This window comes from Pithys albifrons, chromosome 1 (assembly GCF_047495875.1).
Source record: "Pithys albifrons albifrons isolate INPA30051 chromosome 1, PitAlb_v1, whole genome shotgun sequence".
Lineage (NCBI taxonomy): Eukaryota > Metazoa > Chordata > Aves > Passeriformes > Thamnophilidae > Pithys > Pithys albifrons.
The window spans coordinates 63,060,863-63,080,161 of record NC_092458.1 but is presented as its reverse complement, the minus strand read 5'-3'; the positions used below and the strand labels follow the sequence as shown (position 1 = coordinate 63,080,161).

At 36.6% G+C, this 19,299-nt stretch overlaps 1 protein-coding gene and 1 long non-coding RNA gene across 4 annotated transcripts in view; one reads left to right on the top strand and one right to left on the bottom strand.

Annotated features, from left to right (window-relative positions):
* DCLK1 (doublecortin like kinase 1) overlaps positions 1-19,299 on the bottom strand; it is a 255,376-nt gene that overhangs the window by 85,299 nt on the left and 150,778 nt on the right. The window lies entirely within an intron of this gene.
* On the top strand, positions 1,959-18,009 carry LOC139670660 (uncharacterized). The gene is made up of 4 exons (XR_011697526.1): positions 1,959-2,035; positions 10,285-10,364; positions 14,038-14,128; positions 17,193-18,009. It is a non-coding gene; the product is annotated as an uncharacterized lncRNA (long non-coding RNA).

Here is a 19,299-nt window from a genome sequence, read left to right as displayed (position 1 = left end):
CACAGCTCTGCAGTAAGATGGGGAATGAGAGTTATGGTCAGTTCACCATACATCACTCCTGTCACTGCTCAGGAAGAAGAGTCTTTCTTCTGTTCCCTGTGGGGTCCCTCCCACTAGAGACAGTCCTTCATGAACTGCTCAAATATGAGTCTCTCCCACCGGCAACACTTCTTCACAAATTGTTCCAGTGTGGGTCACCTTTCCACAGGATGTGGTCCATCAAGAACAGCTTATTCTAGTGTGGGTCTCCAACAGGGTCACAAGTCCTGCCAAGAAACCTGCTTTGGAGTGGGCTTCTCAGGATTTTCAGGGCTTTTTCAGTTGTTTCCTGAAAATCCCCAAGGATGAACACTACCTGGGCCATCCAGGAAGAGATATGCCTCCTTGGGCAAACCTATTCCAGTGCCTGACTGGCATCACAGATGTTTTTCTTTATATCCAGTCTAAACCTCCTGTTTCAACTTGTATCTATCACCTCTCATTGTCCAACTATGTATCACTGTGAGGAGCCTGACTCCACCATATTGATGGAGAAAGCATGCTGCCTCATGGGCACTGGAGGCTAATGGAAGGCACCCTTGAAATGGTTTCCCTTTCCAGGCTGAACAAGCCTAGCTCCATCACCCTCTTCTCACAAGACAAGTGCTACCCAACATCATGGTGGTCCTTCTCTAATTGCCTCTACTTTAGCGGTGTCTTCCTTGAATGGGGCAGCTTTAAACTACAGACAGCACTTCAGCATGTGCTGAGTAGAGTTAGTTCCCTGTCTCTACTAAATCCACTCCTGTTCATTCAGCTCTGGATGCTATTAGCATTTTTTGCTGTCAGGACAACTCTTTCTGTAGTCTGTCACAGAAATGTTTTTGTTTTCCTATTTCTATTTGAACACGACCTTTTGAGCTCAATTATTAACTTCTTTGGTGTAATTTTCTTTTTCCTCTCAAAAATAATTCACAGGTTCCAAAATTTTAAAAAGTCACAGTTCAAAAGAGCACATATTCTATCTGCTCAAATAACATTGTGAACCCTAAGGTAAATTTGTGAAGTGCCATTTTCCCTGAGTTTACAAGTTCATTCATAAATGACGTGGGCTGCCATACATAAATGGTATGACCTGTGGAGAACCACGTAGAAAAGCCTTCAGTGCTGTGCACACCAGGATCAAGCAACTCATGTCTTCAAAGACTGGGGCAAGACGAGTTACAGAGTCTAAAAGGATTTCCAGTCCTGGGTAGAATGTAACCAGGCTGCTTACTGTAACTAGGTCTTACCTCCCATGAACAGTTTATGAATGCAATTCTGTTGTCACATTTATTTTGTAAAGTAAAGTTTTCCTGCAGGGTAAGATCCCGCTCAGTTACCACACAACCACTGCTTGTCTTTTCTAAGACATTACCCTAATTTGCCTGTTGATGTAGATCTCTGTATAAATAAAGAAGAAAGGAAAACAAAACAAAAACGCATGTTTTATTCAAACTGTTACTTTCTACACAGAATCTATACTGGTAAGGAAATAAATACATACCTTCTCCTCATCAGCAACACTCAGATAACTATACAATAGGTCTTTCATAAGTCATGAAATCAAAGTGTGTTTTTCCCACCATTTTCTTTTGATGCCAACACTGTACCAAAAGTAGATCTGAACTCCTGACAAAAGAGAATTATGCTGCCTTTCTCAGTTATGTGGGAATGCCCAGCCAAGAAGAAACACCAGGTGTTTCTAGGTTATGTTCACTAGGGAAAGAAATGTTTCACAAAGTCCCAGTTGTTCCTATCAGCACTGACTGACTACGATTAAAGGAACAAAATGGTAACACCCATGGAAATATGAGGCAAAGGAACGTAAACTTTACGGCCCGATCAGAGGCTTTATTGCTTTCCAGCTCAGAATACAAGATGAGTAAGAATGTTTTTCTAGCCAAAACACTTTGCAGTAAGATGTTCTATTGTGTAACTACAGACAGAGCTACAAAGTAGGAGCGAGAAGTCCAGACTAACAGCAGGGAGGCTGTAACACTGCAGTCCCTTTATAGTAAGTAATATTACCAGAGAAGTCTGAGGCCTTTATTGGACATTAACAATAATATGACGAGGACGGGGAACGGTGGGGGGGGGCGGGGAGGGGGGAGGGAAAGGAGAAGAACTACTACAAGTTGATGTAACTGAAACACAGTAGGAACAAGACAAGGTAAAGTTACTGACATGCAGAATTAAACCATCTGCAGTCTCCAGTTCCTTGAGACTTAATTTTCAAAATGTTGCTTTAGTTTCTATGCTCATTAGATTTTACAATGGCAAAAAAGCAGAAGAAAGTAACTAATCTTCAATAAATGTGTCACAAAATGAACAAACTTAATGTGTTTCTAGAGAAGACTGTGAGAAGTTATTTAAATTACCAGGAGATCAAAAAAGCTTACTTGTCAGCTACTTAGAAGTTGACTGTATGGCCTTCATGAGTTCTTTCTGGGCAAAAATATCACTCTCTGCTGTATTTTGCTTTTCTGTATGTAGGGAATAGATTTTATATTTTTGGTGTCCCTGCCAATCTGTTTCTCTAAGACAAGAACATTTAGCATAGTTTCAGCAACAGCTGTATCCTACAGATAAGCAACGAGGGAGGATCAAGAATGTCTGTGGTTGTTGGTAAGCCACTTTACTGTAAGCCTTAGGCTAGTACCTTTTACCACTGCTTAAAGACATTAGCGTCACTAGCAATGTCCTCAGGCCAATCAGTAGATCATTACCCCAAATGCAGTACCAATTCAAGTTTTGAATTTTAAGAGTAATTTGTTCCATGTTGCTAATTCTTGATGCAGCTAATGAGATTTTACTTTTCAGCTGCATTCATGCCTTCAATTAATTCCAGTAATCTTCCATTTGCAGAACTTAGTTTTACACTTTTCAGCAAAAGGGAAATTGTACCAACCCGTCTAGTGGCATTGATACACACTGCAAATCACCCTACCCTACTGATCAGCAGCTATGACTTGTAATTACAACATGTTCAGAAGGGTAACTATCATACAGTTTCCAGAAATGAAAGGGATATAAAGTGTATCACAGAGGTTTAAGTAATTTCAAATCTTCTATCGCCATGGTTGTGTCTACTCCGATTTTGTTCTGCATATCTTCCTGTTCAATGTGTTCCTGATGCAGATGGACAGTGATGTATGCCTGGAATGCAAAATCCTAAAGTTTTTATTTCATGCACTAAGCTAACTGTCACTGTAATGTATGGGGTTTTGAGACACCTCATCTTCTGATTTGATTTCTTACCAGTAACCAGTCCTACACTCATGATAAAGATTAGGAATAATGTCTATTTCTACTGTGTGCCAAAGATTTGTGGTAGCAAATATCTAAACCTCCTTTTTTCTTTTTCTTCCAAGAAACATATTTTCATTGGGGCATAAAAACATAGAAACAGTTAGATTTTCTTTCATGTGAAAAATCATTCTCCAATGCTGAAAATGAAATAAGTATTCACTAAAAAGACAAAAATTACATACAATAGAATACAAACAACTAAAGCCATCTATGTCTTATTACAAATCATTAAAATAGAGAATCTTGAAAGGTCTTAGGAACACAAATGACTTCACCCACCCTAAGAATGCTTTGAGATGTATGTACTACTCCAAAAATGCCTTGTTAATTCAGAAATAAGGAATGTACTTGTGAATTCACATATTATCAATAACATCTCATTCTGCTCTAATGTATGACCTTCAAATTCTGAATTCAAATGTTTCTAAATTCACTGAAGTCTAAGTATTTACCAGAGGAGGTAAATGGATTTTAGGTATAATCAAAATGTTGTTTCAAGTATTTTCTACTTTTTCTTCAAACATGTTCTTGTCTAAAAGGCATTGTTGGGAGGACAGAACTCACCTGACACTAGAGAGCTAAAAATACCATCCATACTACCTATGAACTATTCATCTCATGGTCCCGCAGTCAATGGAACATGTTCATTTCTGTGACCTATCTTAGGAACCTCTAAGTCAACAAAGATGAATCTTACTCATGAATGACCATATATAAATTATAGCTTTTGGGTTCTGGTGGAAAGATCCTAATTAAAAGCAGTACCATGGATTGGTAAGGGTTTATACTTAATACAAACAATAACACAAGATTTTGCTGTATTTCCTAAATTTAGTGTGTATGAGTAGATTTTATCTTTCCACTTTCTCCAAGTGCTAACCTTTTAGTCAGAATCACCTCCACATTAGTATTTTGACCATAAAAACAACATTTTATTTATCAACTGAGAATAAATCTGCTATCATGAAAAATTTCACTCCATAACATAGGCAATAAAGATTTAAAAGGTATTTTGCATCACTGTAACAGTCTTTCTGACAAGGCACAATATCCAATTAGCTCAGCCGGTTAGAGCAGGGTGCTCATAACACCAAGGTCATGGGTTTGATCCCTGTATGGACCATTCACTTAGAAGCTGTATTCAATGATCCTTATGAGTCACTACCAACTCAGGATTCAAGAGCAATCCACACATCATAATTATTTTCCAGTTCTTTATTTGGGGGCAGACAAAACAACAAGACTTCTTCAAAACCTGCTTGCCTAAGTGAACTGAAGTATTTCCTACTGAATGAATGTGAATGAAGTTACTGCTTTTAACTGGAAATGTCTGAAATGGCACAACTGATTACAACTGCTAATAGCTGTACTATTTTTATTTATAGCCTCAGTATAATTCTTCATGAAACAAAGATATGTGTCCTGCCTTTGCTTATGGCTTTCCCTTTTTTTCTGTGACAAAAGCATGTTCATTGGACATGTAGTCTAACAACAGGTATCTCTCAAATACTCCTGGTGAAACTAGGGGAAAAATTCATCACTGAAGTGCTTTACTTTATCTGCACAGTTTGAATGGCTTTTTTCTTGGTGTTGTTTTATTTATGCAATTAGAGATGAAATAAAAAAGGATGGTACAAATTAATTACTATTAACTATTAATATGATGAACTATTCTGTTCATATACATCAATGGCCACAAAGAGGTAATATTTTTCATATTAACTATTAAAAATAATATTGTTCTTTGAGAAAAAACAGGCCTTGTATCCAATCCGTATGGTGAATATTAACATCATCTAAGCACCAAGTACACAGGTATTCCACCATGTATTTTTCTAATTCCAGTCTAAAAGAAGTGTCAATGTTGCAGTACAACAACTTCTGGAGTTTTGATATTTCTACTTGCTACCTTAAAAGTATCATTTGTTCTCAACTGTTTTATATTTCAAATTACTCTTTTAAAAGTTTACAAGTCCAAGCCCTTTCCCCAGTTAGAAATGTAAATCCTCATTTGCAGACCATTGTCTTTGCATGGAAAGTATCAGCTTAAAGGTATTACTGAGAAACATCCACTAAAAATGTTAATTTTTAACACATTTTAACCAGGACTTCTGAAGTTACAGATTTTTTCTGCATAACCGACTTGTGGTGAGTGATAAAATATGTATTTGACCTGCCCTACTTATTTTTGCTTTGATTTTTTTTTTCAAGGGAATCTGCCTATTTATAGTGCACTTACCAGTCCAACGACTTTATTGTGTAGTATTAAGTTTTAAAAGCTGGAGTTTTTCCTTCAAAGAAATTAAAGAGAGTTTACTGGGATCAAGATTATAGTCACAACAGTTAAGCATAAACCAAATTCCCATGGCACTTACACAGCTAATTAGTTAGATTAGCAAGGTGTCTTGCACAAAACAAGGGATATAAAAATATAAACTATCCATTAAAATTAGATTAATATGAAAAGCCAATTGTTGTGTTGGGCTTTTTTGTTTAAATGATCATTAAAAAGACTAACTGCAATTATTCAGACAATGTAACTTCAACAACAGCAGGATTAGAAGAAAAGACACACTAGAAAGTGAACAGAGAGTTCTTAGATAACATTTTCAAATTAGCAAGATGTGAAGAATATTTAGGGACACATCTGAGACGATGTATGAGCTACTGGACACTATTTTTTGAGAATTGTGAAGGACAACTAAAGATCCAAGAGAAAAAGTCAGAGCAAATGCCTGTCTTTAAAACTGGGACAAAACAGAAAACTGGGAGTTGCAGAAAGACACCCTAATTCGAGATTATTGAAAAAATTATCCAACGGGATGGTCTAAAGAAAACAGAACCAGGCTCCTTTCCTTTTGGTTTATGGCAAGACAAGAAGCAAGGAACACAAACACAGGAGGTCCTTCTGAACAGGAGAAAACATATTTTTCTCTCTGAAGGGACCAAGGACTGATACAGGTTGCCCAGAGAGGTGGTGGAATCTTCAGCCTTGGGGATATTCAAAAGGCCATCTAGAAAGGATCTTGGGCACCAGGCACCAGATGACTCCCAGACGCCACTTCCAAACTCAACTCATCTTTGCTTCTGTGATAATACAAAGCAATGAAGGAAACAAACCATTTAAAGATTAAAAAATATAAAAATTATATATAATAGTCTAAATAGTTTTTTCAGGAATAAACTATGTCAAAGTAGTCTTCTTATAACAGGGTAACAGGGAGGGACAGTAAAGATTATAAGCTTTTCTACTCAGAATTTTGAAACTCAAGCTGCAATTTAAGATGATATCATCTATAGAAATTGCTTTTAAAACGGGTATTGGAAAAGCAAACCAGGGTAGTTTCTAGTGGGTTTAATGTCAAACCAGGACAGAATAAGTGGAGGAACTTGCCAGGGTTTTGTTCCTGAGCCTGGTACTAGTCAATATTCATTTGTATTAATAACATGAGTATGCATTTTAAATCTGGAGATTACACTACCACAGTAACACTGTAAGCCTTGTAGAACAACATCAATGGTATTTAAAAGTACCTTGAAAGCTGGAGAAGTCATCAGAAAAAACAGATAAAACTCAGCAAGTCCAAAATAGTAGAACCAGGAAAGAATCAGCAACAGAATAAAGGTTGAAGCCATCTCACTACATGGTCAGTTACAAGAATGCTAAACAGCAGTTCTGCAGAGGGACTGAAGTTTTGCAGTGGGCCATATGCTCAACCTGAAGCAAACTACTAACGCAAAAGGAATCACCATCCTGCTGAATAGGTGCACTCTGTGGAGGACATCTGAATTCCTTTGTTTCCCTCAGTGCTACTGCAGTGTTGCCTAACACAAAAAAACCACTTTTGTGTTTCCCATTTAGAAACAAGAGGATTTCACCATCAGAGGATTGAGAGAATACCAAGAGATAGCACAAGACAAGAAAACATGACCAATGAAGGATAGTGAATATAAATGGGATCATCAGTTCAGAAAAGAAGTGATGAGACAAAACAGCAGCCTTCAATACTCAATAAACTGCCAAAATGAAGGAAAACTAATTTCCTCCTATTAGTTTTACCACAAGTAGGACAAAGAAGAGTGATCTTAAGTTTCCAAAAGGTAGATTAATTCAGACATGAAGAAACCTGTTTTAAACTGCAAGGATAAGGAAGTACTGGAACAGATCTCATGGAAGGCTTTGTTGAAGTTCACTAACTACAAATTTACATACACAGGTTAGCCAGAAACCTATGAAGACAATTTAGGTACAAGTCCTCCCTTGCAACCCTCTCATATTCCTTCTATGATTATTTTGATTAAGTCTTCCTAGTATGACTCATAGAAGGTACTCAAAAGTTTTTTCACTGTCAGCACTTCTGCCTGGATTTAGCTGAAAGATAAGTAAAGGAATAGAGGCACACTAATGTAGAACTGAGTGAAAGTCAAAGAACATTTTAGGGAGGGAAAAGTGCTAGCTTAATGGGAGAATTAAAATCATTATAATTTCCTGAGTGGGGTGACTATTGAGATATAAATCTTTTATTTGTCTTCAAAAGCTAGACTGATTAACTTTGAGAATTTTTCTCAGTAGGGCATTAGCAGAACTGTTATCTCCAAAAAGAGCAGATTTTCTCCTTCAGAGACAATTCAGAATCTTGTTGTCTAATATTGTCTCATACCATTAAGATGTATGCACATTTCCTCCAAACCAACTATATGACAAATCTTTATATTGAGAGAAGATATTTCTTACTGGCTTCATGGATAACATCCTTTTTTACTCTCACTGAACAGATCTAAACTGATTTTGTGATGCTAGAGTTGATGAAAAGGCATGACTCTACCTACATCTTCCAAAACTCAATCAGCTCTCAAAACACATCTTTCATTCATAGGCATGTCCAGATGAAAAAACAAGATGAAAACAGAAATGCTCACGCATGCTCATGTGTTCTATGCAGTTCAAGAAAAGCTGTCATTAAAAATAAATTAAAAAAGAGAGAGAGAAAATAAAAGCCAACCAATCAAAAACGTGTTAAGCTACACCATCTTCTGAAGTACTCTAGACTGTAAACTTCTGAAGCAAGATCACAGCTTAATATGCATCTAATGCTTAAATGATAACCAACAAGAAGTATGCAGGGGGGACAAGAGAAGTGCTAACTATGGAACAAAAGATTATATTTACACAAATTCCATTAGGTTACTGTTGAAAGCAATACTTTACACTCTACCTGATAAATTACAGGTATCATTTACTACAGTATCTAACATTTCAGTGGATGATTGTTATTAGAATAACTTTTTGTAAACTTATTTCAGTACTGAGTTGCACAAACTTTTAAACAGATCCAGTCTGAGTTGACCTTATTACATGAAATGAAAGCCACTACTATGATTGACAAAGCATGCTAAACCTAACAATGCAGTAGGCATTTCATAGGGGTGTCTCATTTTTTATATTCTTTGACCTATGTAATTTTTTACACTGCAAGGTGAAGTCTAAGAAATATCTCTAGCCCTCCCTTAATCTCCTCCCTTAATTTTAAAGACATTAAAATGTGGAACCATATCTACTACTAACTTCTTAAATAATTATGATGTCCCACTATGTGTTTGAAGAGGAGTGTCATATGAGCTGACAAAACATTGGGCTGCTTTTGAGTTGAAGTCAGGTAGCAACTAAGAAAGATGAAAAAATAATTATTTTAACAATTTCTGTCATATTATTCTTTGTAAGTCAATCACCATTTTCTCAGACAGTTTTTTGTTTAAAGTTTTACTTGCCTAAAACATTCATTTGGAAGTTTGAGATTGCTCCATATTTAAGAGTATTCCTAGTCTTGGAAGGGATGCAATACTGAAGCTATTTCTGAATGGATAAGGAACAGCTAACACTAAAGACCTAATGCATATTCTCAAAAAGCCACTTAATTTCATGTGAAAAATCATTCAAATGTACTTTAAAAGAAAAAAAACCAAACAAACAACAAACTTAAACACCCCAAAACCCCCAAACAAAAACAAAACAAAAACCCCCCAAACCAAACAAAACCAAACAAAAACAACAAAAAAAAATCCAAACACAATTGAACCCAAAAGTTAACTTAAGAAACAGGTTTATTTATATGACATATGCCTATCTTCCTCTAGATATCCTAAGAGGATGTGACTTCTTGTCACAAATTTATTCATACAGATAACAATGTTGTTCAAAGTCACAAAATACTGAAGTAGACAACAATATCAATGATAAAATGTAGTCCCTAGAATTCCTAAATTCCATTCTTCCAGCATCTGAAACCCAAGAATCTCTTCAAGAACATCACAAATCCACTTTGTAACTGAAATGTAGAAATATTGAAGAGAAAATATTCTTGCCTTAACTTTCCAATTTGCTTCTAACCTCTCTGTGGTTTTGTGTCAGTCCCAGCCTCCCATATGTCTGTTCCTCCCACAAAAAAGCCTCTGCACTTTCTCTGACACCAACTTCTATGAATAGAAAGCTCTCTCTGAGGCAACCTGCACAAGGCAGTTTCCCTCTCTGTATGATCCCCCGATGACTTTATAATTTAACTATTGCAATTGAGCTGATGTAACACAATGCAAAACAAACAGATGGGCCAGAGATATAAAGCGTGGCCAGGCCTAAACTGGAAAACATCACTGCCAGAAATGTTGCTGGGCTCACAGCTGCTGACATTGCTCCTGGGACGTGTGCACACTGAGGCTTTGCTGGCAACTGCGTTGCTGGCTGAGGTTTGAGGCATGTGGTTCTACTTAGGTGCCACAAGCTGGGCTTTGTTTGCTTACTCCACATTTACATGTGCCTGCATGCAAACCTGTGGAGATAAAAGGTAATTCTGGATGCCAAAACTCTGTCATGTAGATCAGGCGTGTTTTGCTATGCTGAAAGAACATAATGAACAAATGGGGATTTTTTAATGAGGTGTATTTACTTTGTCACTGCAGCAGAGAGATCTGGAGGTACCATCGCAGAATTAACTTGAGTAATGGCAGCAACCTACCTACCCTAAAAGGAGCTGAGAAAGGTAAATTAGCATATGCTGTTTTGCTGCAACAGACTGCTTGACTGTGTGAGAGTTTATTTAAATATCACTTGGGCATCTCTAGTATTAACAGGAATGCTGTGATGGTATGGAAGAATAATAAGCAGTTCCTGTCAAATTTCTTTCCTAATCTTTATATTCCATGCTATCTTTATGGCACATAAGTTGCAGTTCATCAGTCATGTAAAAGTAGAGCACTAGAGGCATTGCTTTAAGGAAAAGTAACTTAACAATTAAGAAATATTGGGGGAAAGATACAAGTATAAAGATAAACCAGTGCAAATGCATTGATAAAACACAAAAGAACATGATAAACTTTCAAGAACTCTGATAGTTGAGTCTCAACCCATCACTCTGTCAATTGTGACTGGAAAATGGTATTTTCACAGCAGTTACAGACTGAAGCCAGGAGCAAGGAATACATGATTGACTGAGCTATACGAATTAACTGACCAACTGGAACAGCCAAAGAAGGGCAGTAGGAACCTAGTCGCCTGAACTGTTTCAAACAAACAGTGTCTTTTAAAGGAGAAAACTTAGTGCACAAATTGCCTTACCTGTCAAAGAGTATCTGGTGAAACCAAGTAACAGCATTCTCACAACTTAGAAGCTAAACAAACTATGTTCCTCTCATGGGTGAGAGGAATATAATGCAAAGAGTACAGTCTGAAATTAAGCATTGTAAATCTGAGATATTTATAGATATAAAAGTAATAGATATAGATACGGAAGTAATGTTTTAGATAGGACAAAGGCCATTATAGGCATTTTTCGGAACATCATGAATACAGAAGTCATACCTAATTTCCACCAGAGTGGGAACTGTAGTATCTAAAACACCTGGATTAACATCTGGGCTGCTTTGAACAAGGCAAATTCAAACTAATGTTTTTATTTTGTTCATTATTTCTTCCATTCCTTCACTGAAATGAGTGTTTTAAAGGGATAAATGTCTTAAAACACAGAAACAGGTAATAGAGGTATTCTGCATCTATTCCCCAACACCTAACTCTATTCTAACAAGCTTTCAAATCACATACTGATATCTAACAAAGTAACACATTTGAATGACATAGTTGTTATGTGCAAAACTGGTCCACTTTCAGTTATTATTTAGGTGTCAGAAGATATGAAAGGAATGGATTCATGAGGCAGGAGGATATAAGGTTCCACATATATTTTAGTGAGGCAAAAGATTTTTTTCTGGCTATTGATGCAAAGGCGATGGAAAAATTTACACAAATGCTTCTAAAACTAATCAGAGACTTAGAAGCAGAAACATCATCAGCCACAGTTCCTACTCACAGGCACCTCATCAATGATTTAATATGACAGAGGAGAATGCAGCTTCATTATCTGGTGATATTTAATTTATTCTTATTTAATTTCTGCATATCATAACAATTTGAAATCTGACTGCATTGCAGAAGATGAGGGAAGAAATGAAGCTGTTCTACTGGCTGTAGTAACACATCTGCTTCACAGACCTACAGAGATTCACTTAGCCACAATATATAATAAAAGTGAAAAAACCACTTATATTCTACAAATGAGTTACAAATTCTCCATATTAAAACTGGGTGAAATAAATAAAGATATCTTCAAAATTCATGTAGTGGACATGAAGAATTCTATTTATCTTCATTATAGGCTGAAAGTGTTTGGGCCAAAATCCCCAATTTAGGTGAACCATGAGGAGAAAAAAAAATGATGGCAGAACAAAAAAAAAAGGTAACATGACAAATTAGCAGAACCAAACCTCTCCCCCAGTGGGAGGGAGAGGTGAAGGCCAAAGGGTAGATTAATCTTGCTATATCATATGGTCTTGATCTTAAAAATTTCTCTGCGTGTTTAGCAGAAATCACACGCACAATGGGGAGACTTTGAAAAGATCAGGAGCCAGGGCAGATTAAGACGAAATGGGGCCAGATCCAAAAAGCCGTCAACCTCCCACCCTTTCCTGCAGACTCCCATGTGGGCAGGAGATTGTTTCATGGCTCCAAAGAGCTGGTCTGTGCTGAGATCGTTGATGAGTGCTCTCGCTCCCTGTGTCTCTAACAGAGAAGGCGTTTTGACTTCTCTTTTCACGGCAGTATGAGCTGCAGCTGTGGACACAGGTCTTTGTAACTCCTTACTTTGTGGCCCTGAATTACTGTGCAGAACCAAACCTAAAAACTGGATCTATGCCTAACCATGATATAAATAGTATTTTTAAAAAATGAAAGAAATTAAAAATTTCAGGAAGTCTGTTTCAAAACAGTAATTAAAAAATTAAAAAGGCGATCCAGCAGACGATCAGGTTACTGCAGCTTACCCAGTTGCTGAGTGTTAGCTGAGTCAGAGCTATCATCTGCATAGATGCATGGTAAAAATGAGTTAATGCAACATGGCTTAGCTGAGCCTACAATAGAAAAAGATTTAATTTTGTGCACATGCATAACTTCTATAACTGAGCTGATGTGTGATTACTTTTCAAGCTACTGAAATTGCTTGTATATGCAAACTTTAAAGTCTACCAACTAAGAAAATAATGTAGAATTTTTTAAAAAGGAATTGAAAAGATTATAAAATAATCTATTTATGTAATGAGTGACACAATGACAAAAAAGGAAGAAAGATCCCTAAAAATTATAAATGCTTTTTTAACTATTGATCTGAAAACTCAAATGCATGTGTATGGAAAACTGTTTTACTAATTTGCTTTTAGAACATCTAGGTGCAAAAGCATATGTCCAGTCACATAAATCTACCAGCAGTGTTTTCACTCTCTTTTAAGATAAAAGATAATTTGTTCCATGATTTACGATCTCACTGACTTCCCATATTGAATTAAGCAGCTGAAACAATCCCTCTTATCTTGCAAATTATTATTAATGTAGTAGCATACACACATACACTGACTGATACCTTTTATTTGAATTCATGGCGGGTGAGGATAACATAATAATTTTATGAGAAAGGGTTATACATCCACTAATGACAAACTTTTACAAACATCCATTCAGAACTTTCGCACAAAGCATGCCAAACACATATACGCACATAATTCCCAGTTTTACACTGGCACAACTACTGCATTCTGTAACTTGAGAGAAACCTTGTGTGAATCAGATGCTGTGTTCCCCTATTCTTCATTATGAAGAGCAATTCAACAGACACTTTTATAGCTGCTGCTGCTGCTGCTGTACACATCTACTTCAGTTCCTCCTGTTCTATTCTTGTTACTTTTTTCTGAATTTCCTAATTAGATGACTTACATTTGTTTGCTCTTTCAATATTACCCTATAAAAGTCTACCGATCAAGTTATTACTCACTGAACTAGGCAGAACTCTTTCTTCTTCCCCATAAATTTTTCCTGCAACCATAACTCCTTGCCAGTTTCCCTCTAATATTTAGATGTGCTTGAATGAAATGCATTGGCTTGTACTAATGCAATGCATGTGTTTACGGAACACAAGCAGGCACATACTCCATTTTCAAAAGACATAACACAAGAATAGCCATTTATGAAAGTTTCACTGTTTGTGATTCTCACTTCCTCTTCACCCCCTACACCCCTTCCCAGAGTCCAACAAGAACATCTGGGTGCACTGGATTAAATAATGAACTCTTTGTTTAAAGAAAATTCACAGGAAACGTTATGCTTCTCTTAAGACAGGAGAGGTTACTGCATGGGAGTCAAGACAGGAGAAAGCCAGGGAGTCAAATGGAAAACTGTGGTTCTTCAGGACAGAAATGTACATGCGTAAGTTGAATTTGTGAACTTCTGCCAAAGATACCAGAGTCCCGGTAAAGTACATAGAAGCTAATTCACATGGCAACATGGGGATCCTCTGCACCTTTTGTCCTTCAGGGAAAAGGCAAGGCTTTTGTGGGCGGACTGTAGTTCTAAGGAGACTATAAAGAATTTGGTCTGATCTGTTACCTTTGTCTATCTCTGCACTACTTTCTACACAGCAGTGTATTTCAAGAAGGAGTATGCTTGTGATAGTTTTAGCTAGGCCTCAAATTAGCAGGCTCAGAGAATCTACGTAGATTAGGAGAGACAGGTATCACCTGACTTAAGCAACCAAAGAAATATTTCATACCAGATGATGCAAACCTGTGATATGAATACAGGAGTAGGAGGTGTTTGCTCAGTTCCATCATGGCCAAAGTAGGGGCAAGACAAGCAGCTGCTGCCCTGCTGTCTTGGGCCCTGCTGCTGCTGCCACTACTTGCACTTTGTTTTAGTTTCAGGGAAGTAGAAACATTTTCTTATACTTTCTGTTTCTTGCTGGGTGTCTTTTGGGGTGCTTACAGATCTAGAGTGATGGAATCTGTTTTTGGTGGGAGGCAGAAAATTGTTGTTATATCTAACTTGTGTAAGTGTGTGTTATATTGTAGTTTGCTTTTAATTTTCTCTTTTCTGTATAAATATATATAGTTAGTTTAAGTTTAAATCTAGTTTGAGGGGTTTTTCTTCCCTTTCTCCCTTTTCTCAGCTGGGAAGGGGAAGGAAACTGACTCTGTATTGGGCAGTTGGCATTTTGCCAGCTCAACCCAAGACAATGCTACATTTCCTTTTGCTAAATTACACCATGGAGAGAATAAAGTAGATAATAAAACCTGGAGAAATTATACAAGAGATGTGCCTTGTTTTTCCAGTTCAGCTTGGTGAGGAAGCTTTTTATATCAATAGAGCTCTACATCCATCCTAGATTTAATACAATGCAATGCTTTTTATTACTATGGCAAATGAGCAATTAATTTCATTATAATTTGGAGGTTAGTTTTAATAATATGGAAAATTCTACAGCATTAATTTTAGATGTTAGCATTGCTTTATGGCTTTGATTTTTTTTTTAAGTCTGCATAGATGTAGTCCCCACAGTTAACTGCAGATCTATATCTGGACACAACTGTATACAACAAAAGATTTCTAGAGATGTAGTTATCTAAATATTTTATGGCTCCCCTCGCAATTTGAAATGGAAAATGAATCTCTATGGAAGCAATAGAATTTGAGCACAGCAGTGTGCTGCTGATCTCCATAAGATTTATTTTACATCTTGGGCATAAGCTATTTTTTCTTTATGTACGTAGGGGGTGGGAAAATATGTGATGATTTTACTGTATGGGTACTATAGAAGTGGAGAACACCTACATAAAACAAAAAGCCTTATGCTTCACTTATCTGGATTTATTCTAAAATCTACTAAGCAACAAAGAAGACAAGGGACACTCTTACCTGTTTTCCCCTTTTTCATCTTACATAGAAAGAATACTAAACCAATTGGTTTAGGCTGTTATCAGATACAGGACCTAGGTTCACATTGTAAAGTCTCACCTCAAAAACTGTCTTCTGCATGTCCTGAAGATGAGCCAGTGCCTGAAGACTGCACACAGTAATCAGAACCCCTGTATGCATTTTAGTGAAGCTTGAGCTTCCCTAGGCTGGGTAATTGTATTTTGCAAGTTAATCTGAACAAAAACATAGTAATTTTTCACCTTTGTTCAAGTGAACAAGTACAAAATACAGAACTATGTATTTCATCCTCAAATTTTGTGAAGTAATGCAGAGAGGCTGCAGCAAAGGATTCTTTTAGCATATGCATCAGTGAAGAAAATTTATTCTCAAAGTATGCTATAAAAGAAAATCAAGAAGTAATGCAGTCCTACCAACATTTTTCCATCTTTGCTTTACAAAACTGTCCCAGTCATTTCTTTCAAATTTCAGTAACTTTGTACATCATACTGAGTACCCAGAAGAAACTGAGTGAATTGGTTTAGCAGAGGGCTTTCTTTTAATACTGTATCTCCTATCCTAGCTTTGACGATTTTCAGAATTAAATGGCCTTGAAATATTTTCAACTTTACATATATGATCTACAGGGCTAAAAGCCTTAAAAGATAAAACAACAGAAAGCAGACTTTTCATGGTTTATTTCACTTTGCACATATTTTTAGACTTTTTTACAACGACAGATGTTTAATATGCACACTTCAGTGCACATTCACAGCTTGTACATCTTGACTTTAATTGAGTTACCATGAAGGAATTATGACAGTATATATTAGCTGATGATATTCCTCTTGGATTGTATTTGACCATTCACAAACTTTCTAACAAGACTTTCTATTTTCCCCCATCTTTTCTTAAATAAATTGTACATGTTTCTGCAATGATATTTTAGGTTTGTTTTTAAGTATGTTGATTTGATTTCTTTTTTTTTTTACTCTGAACAGGACAAGAAAAATGAAATTTGGAAATAAGTCTGATTTAAGCGGTAGAAGTGCCTAAATACCCCACTCTCTTCAAATATTCCAATCTTGTAATCAGGTTTCCATTTTTTTAGATAGTGAGTTTGCTTGTACCACAATCAGTACCACCAGCATAAGCAGGAAATTCTGGTGGTCACTCCAAACATATAAGACCACCAAAGTCAAAGCACAAAAGATAAAAAAGGCACAATCTAATTTGAGTTACAAGATGAAAAAAAACCATTGAAAGACTTTGATATAATAGCTTTTCCCGTTATTGTGAGTACATATTTCTACAATTCCATTTTCACAGTTGCAACAAATTAGTTTTTGTCAGCAAAATGAAGGGAACACAGGATATTTTTGTTTCAGTGATCAGTAATATCTTAAAATGAAGTGATCTAAGAAACGGTATTCCTGAGAAAATTCCAGGACACAGACGCTTTGACTCAGAAACAATTTTGAAGAATATCTTTAACTCAGCCAGAAACAAAAATACTGTCTACCAGCACCGTACCATATCTTGAGGCTTATTCTGTCTCCCACCTCTCTCCCCTCTTCCCTAGGCATAGGTGGGGGCTTTGTTGGTTTTTGAGATGATATGCTGAACCAATGAGGGAGTATGAAGAGAAATTAGAAGAGGAAAATACAGGAGCTAACAGCGAAGAAGTTACTGAGGAAAGTATGGTCATCCACACAGAATCTGAAAAGGGTGAAAGAAAACAAGAGTGCAGCAGAGGCTTTGTGATCCAGCCAGGAAGGGACAACTAGGAACCCCTGAGAAACCACAGTTGATGGGCTGGAAATAACACAAGCAACACCAGGGCTGCAGATGGATAGCAGGGAAATGACCATAAATAGAGAATTTGAGAAAATCACAGGAAAGGAAGCCCACCAGTGCCATGGTGTCCTGGTTAAGGAGGAGTCACAGGGTAAGACTAGCCTTTTACATTTCCAGGTTAAGAACATCATGTTTTCTACTGCCAAATTTGACTACATTTCGTGTTATTTTGAATCTGCTCAGTTGTCACAGGTATTTGCTGAAGTTACAATTAGCAGTCACATGGTGTTAGAAAAAAAATCTCCTTTCACCACAGCGCTAATTTTTGCTGTTTCAAATGCATGTCCTGTTGCAATATATATATTGGCATTATGAAGAGAAAGGGTACTACAGAACTTCAGCAGAGGGCCAGATATAACTTACTTTTTCAGTCCAAAGATGTCTAGTAGCTTAAAACCAAATGCCAGGATTGCCTTCTATTTCAAGCCTCAGATTTAATAACATGAACTGCACAGCTTTAACTTATTTTCTCATCTCTACATCTTTCAAAGGCTTTTAGCTCAATGTATCTTGCTATTAAAGTGACCTTTTCTTGAATAGTTCAAATTTCAAGATATCTAAAACTTTTCTCCGCTTCAAAAAGTTCTAAAATACTTTAATAATACAAGTATTTATTTTCTTTATTTTTACCAAAAGCAGTTCATACTTCTAGGTCTTGACAACACCTTAAAATTTTTTGAACATTTTCACAGAATTCTTTGACATAAGTTGTACAGTAAATTCTATTGTGTTGATTTTTTCTTATTTTTGCTTTGGTGATTTATAAATTCAGACATCTCCGAGGACCTGACTTTTGTGAGGATTTAGACCCTCAGGCTAAGGATAAATCCTAGATGGCACATTTGCATTACTACCTAGACACCATGCTTTACTCATAACCTAAGATAAAACATCCAATATTTTTCTAGCTGTCCTAATTAGCACCACTATTTAAGATCATTTTTTAAAATAAAATAGCAATTTTAAAATTTTGCTGAATTGCATGTCAAGAGATATACAAAGAAACACCAAATTATTCTCTTCTGTGACTCATATTTAGCATATTGCCACATTTAAGAGGTAAGATATTTGGCGCCAAGAACTTTTGTTTCTTCACAACTCACGTGTATAATGTTGCCTACACCACATCATAAGCCTTCTTTTCTACTGCAAAACACACTATTGAGATTATATTAAGTGGAACATTACAATTCACTTCAACTGAACATTCAGTTCAATGTTACAGTTGAAGGTGCTTGATACCTCCCAATGTAAAATGTTGTTTACCAGTTGCTTATAAATCTTCATGAATACTTTAACCATGGATTGAAATTTTTTCTGCTTTCTATCTGTCCTTAGGCTGACTTACCCAAGATATAAGTTTTCAACTGATTCCCCAAAGTTAGAGCCGGTTAGGGGAAAGTGTCTTATTTGTCAGGTTAAAGAAACCAGAGGAAGCAGGACTCAAACTTCCCCCAAATCAACTGATTCCATAAACCTTTTCTCTGATCATATCCATTTTTTTTTGATTTACAAAGCTATGCAGAAAAGCAAAGGTATGGTAAAACCACAAACCTCTAGCAGTGTTTTCATATTATTAAAAGCCATTTTTAGAAGTCTTCAAACCTTACAGACATATTTTCTGTAGATCCTGCCTGTATCATGGAGGATCCATCTCCTCTATAGCTTCTGCCCACTGCCTGCATGGTTGGGTGTGTCATGCTGTACAGCCACTATCAAGCATCTCTCACATGGAACTAATTATCAGGCAAGCAGCAGGACTTTCTTTCCCTTTCCGATAGTCTGAGGCTATGATTGTTCCAGCATGGAAAGCAGACCCTGGAGACTCACTG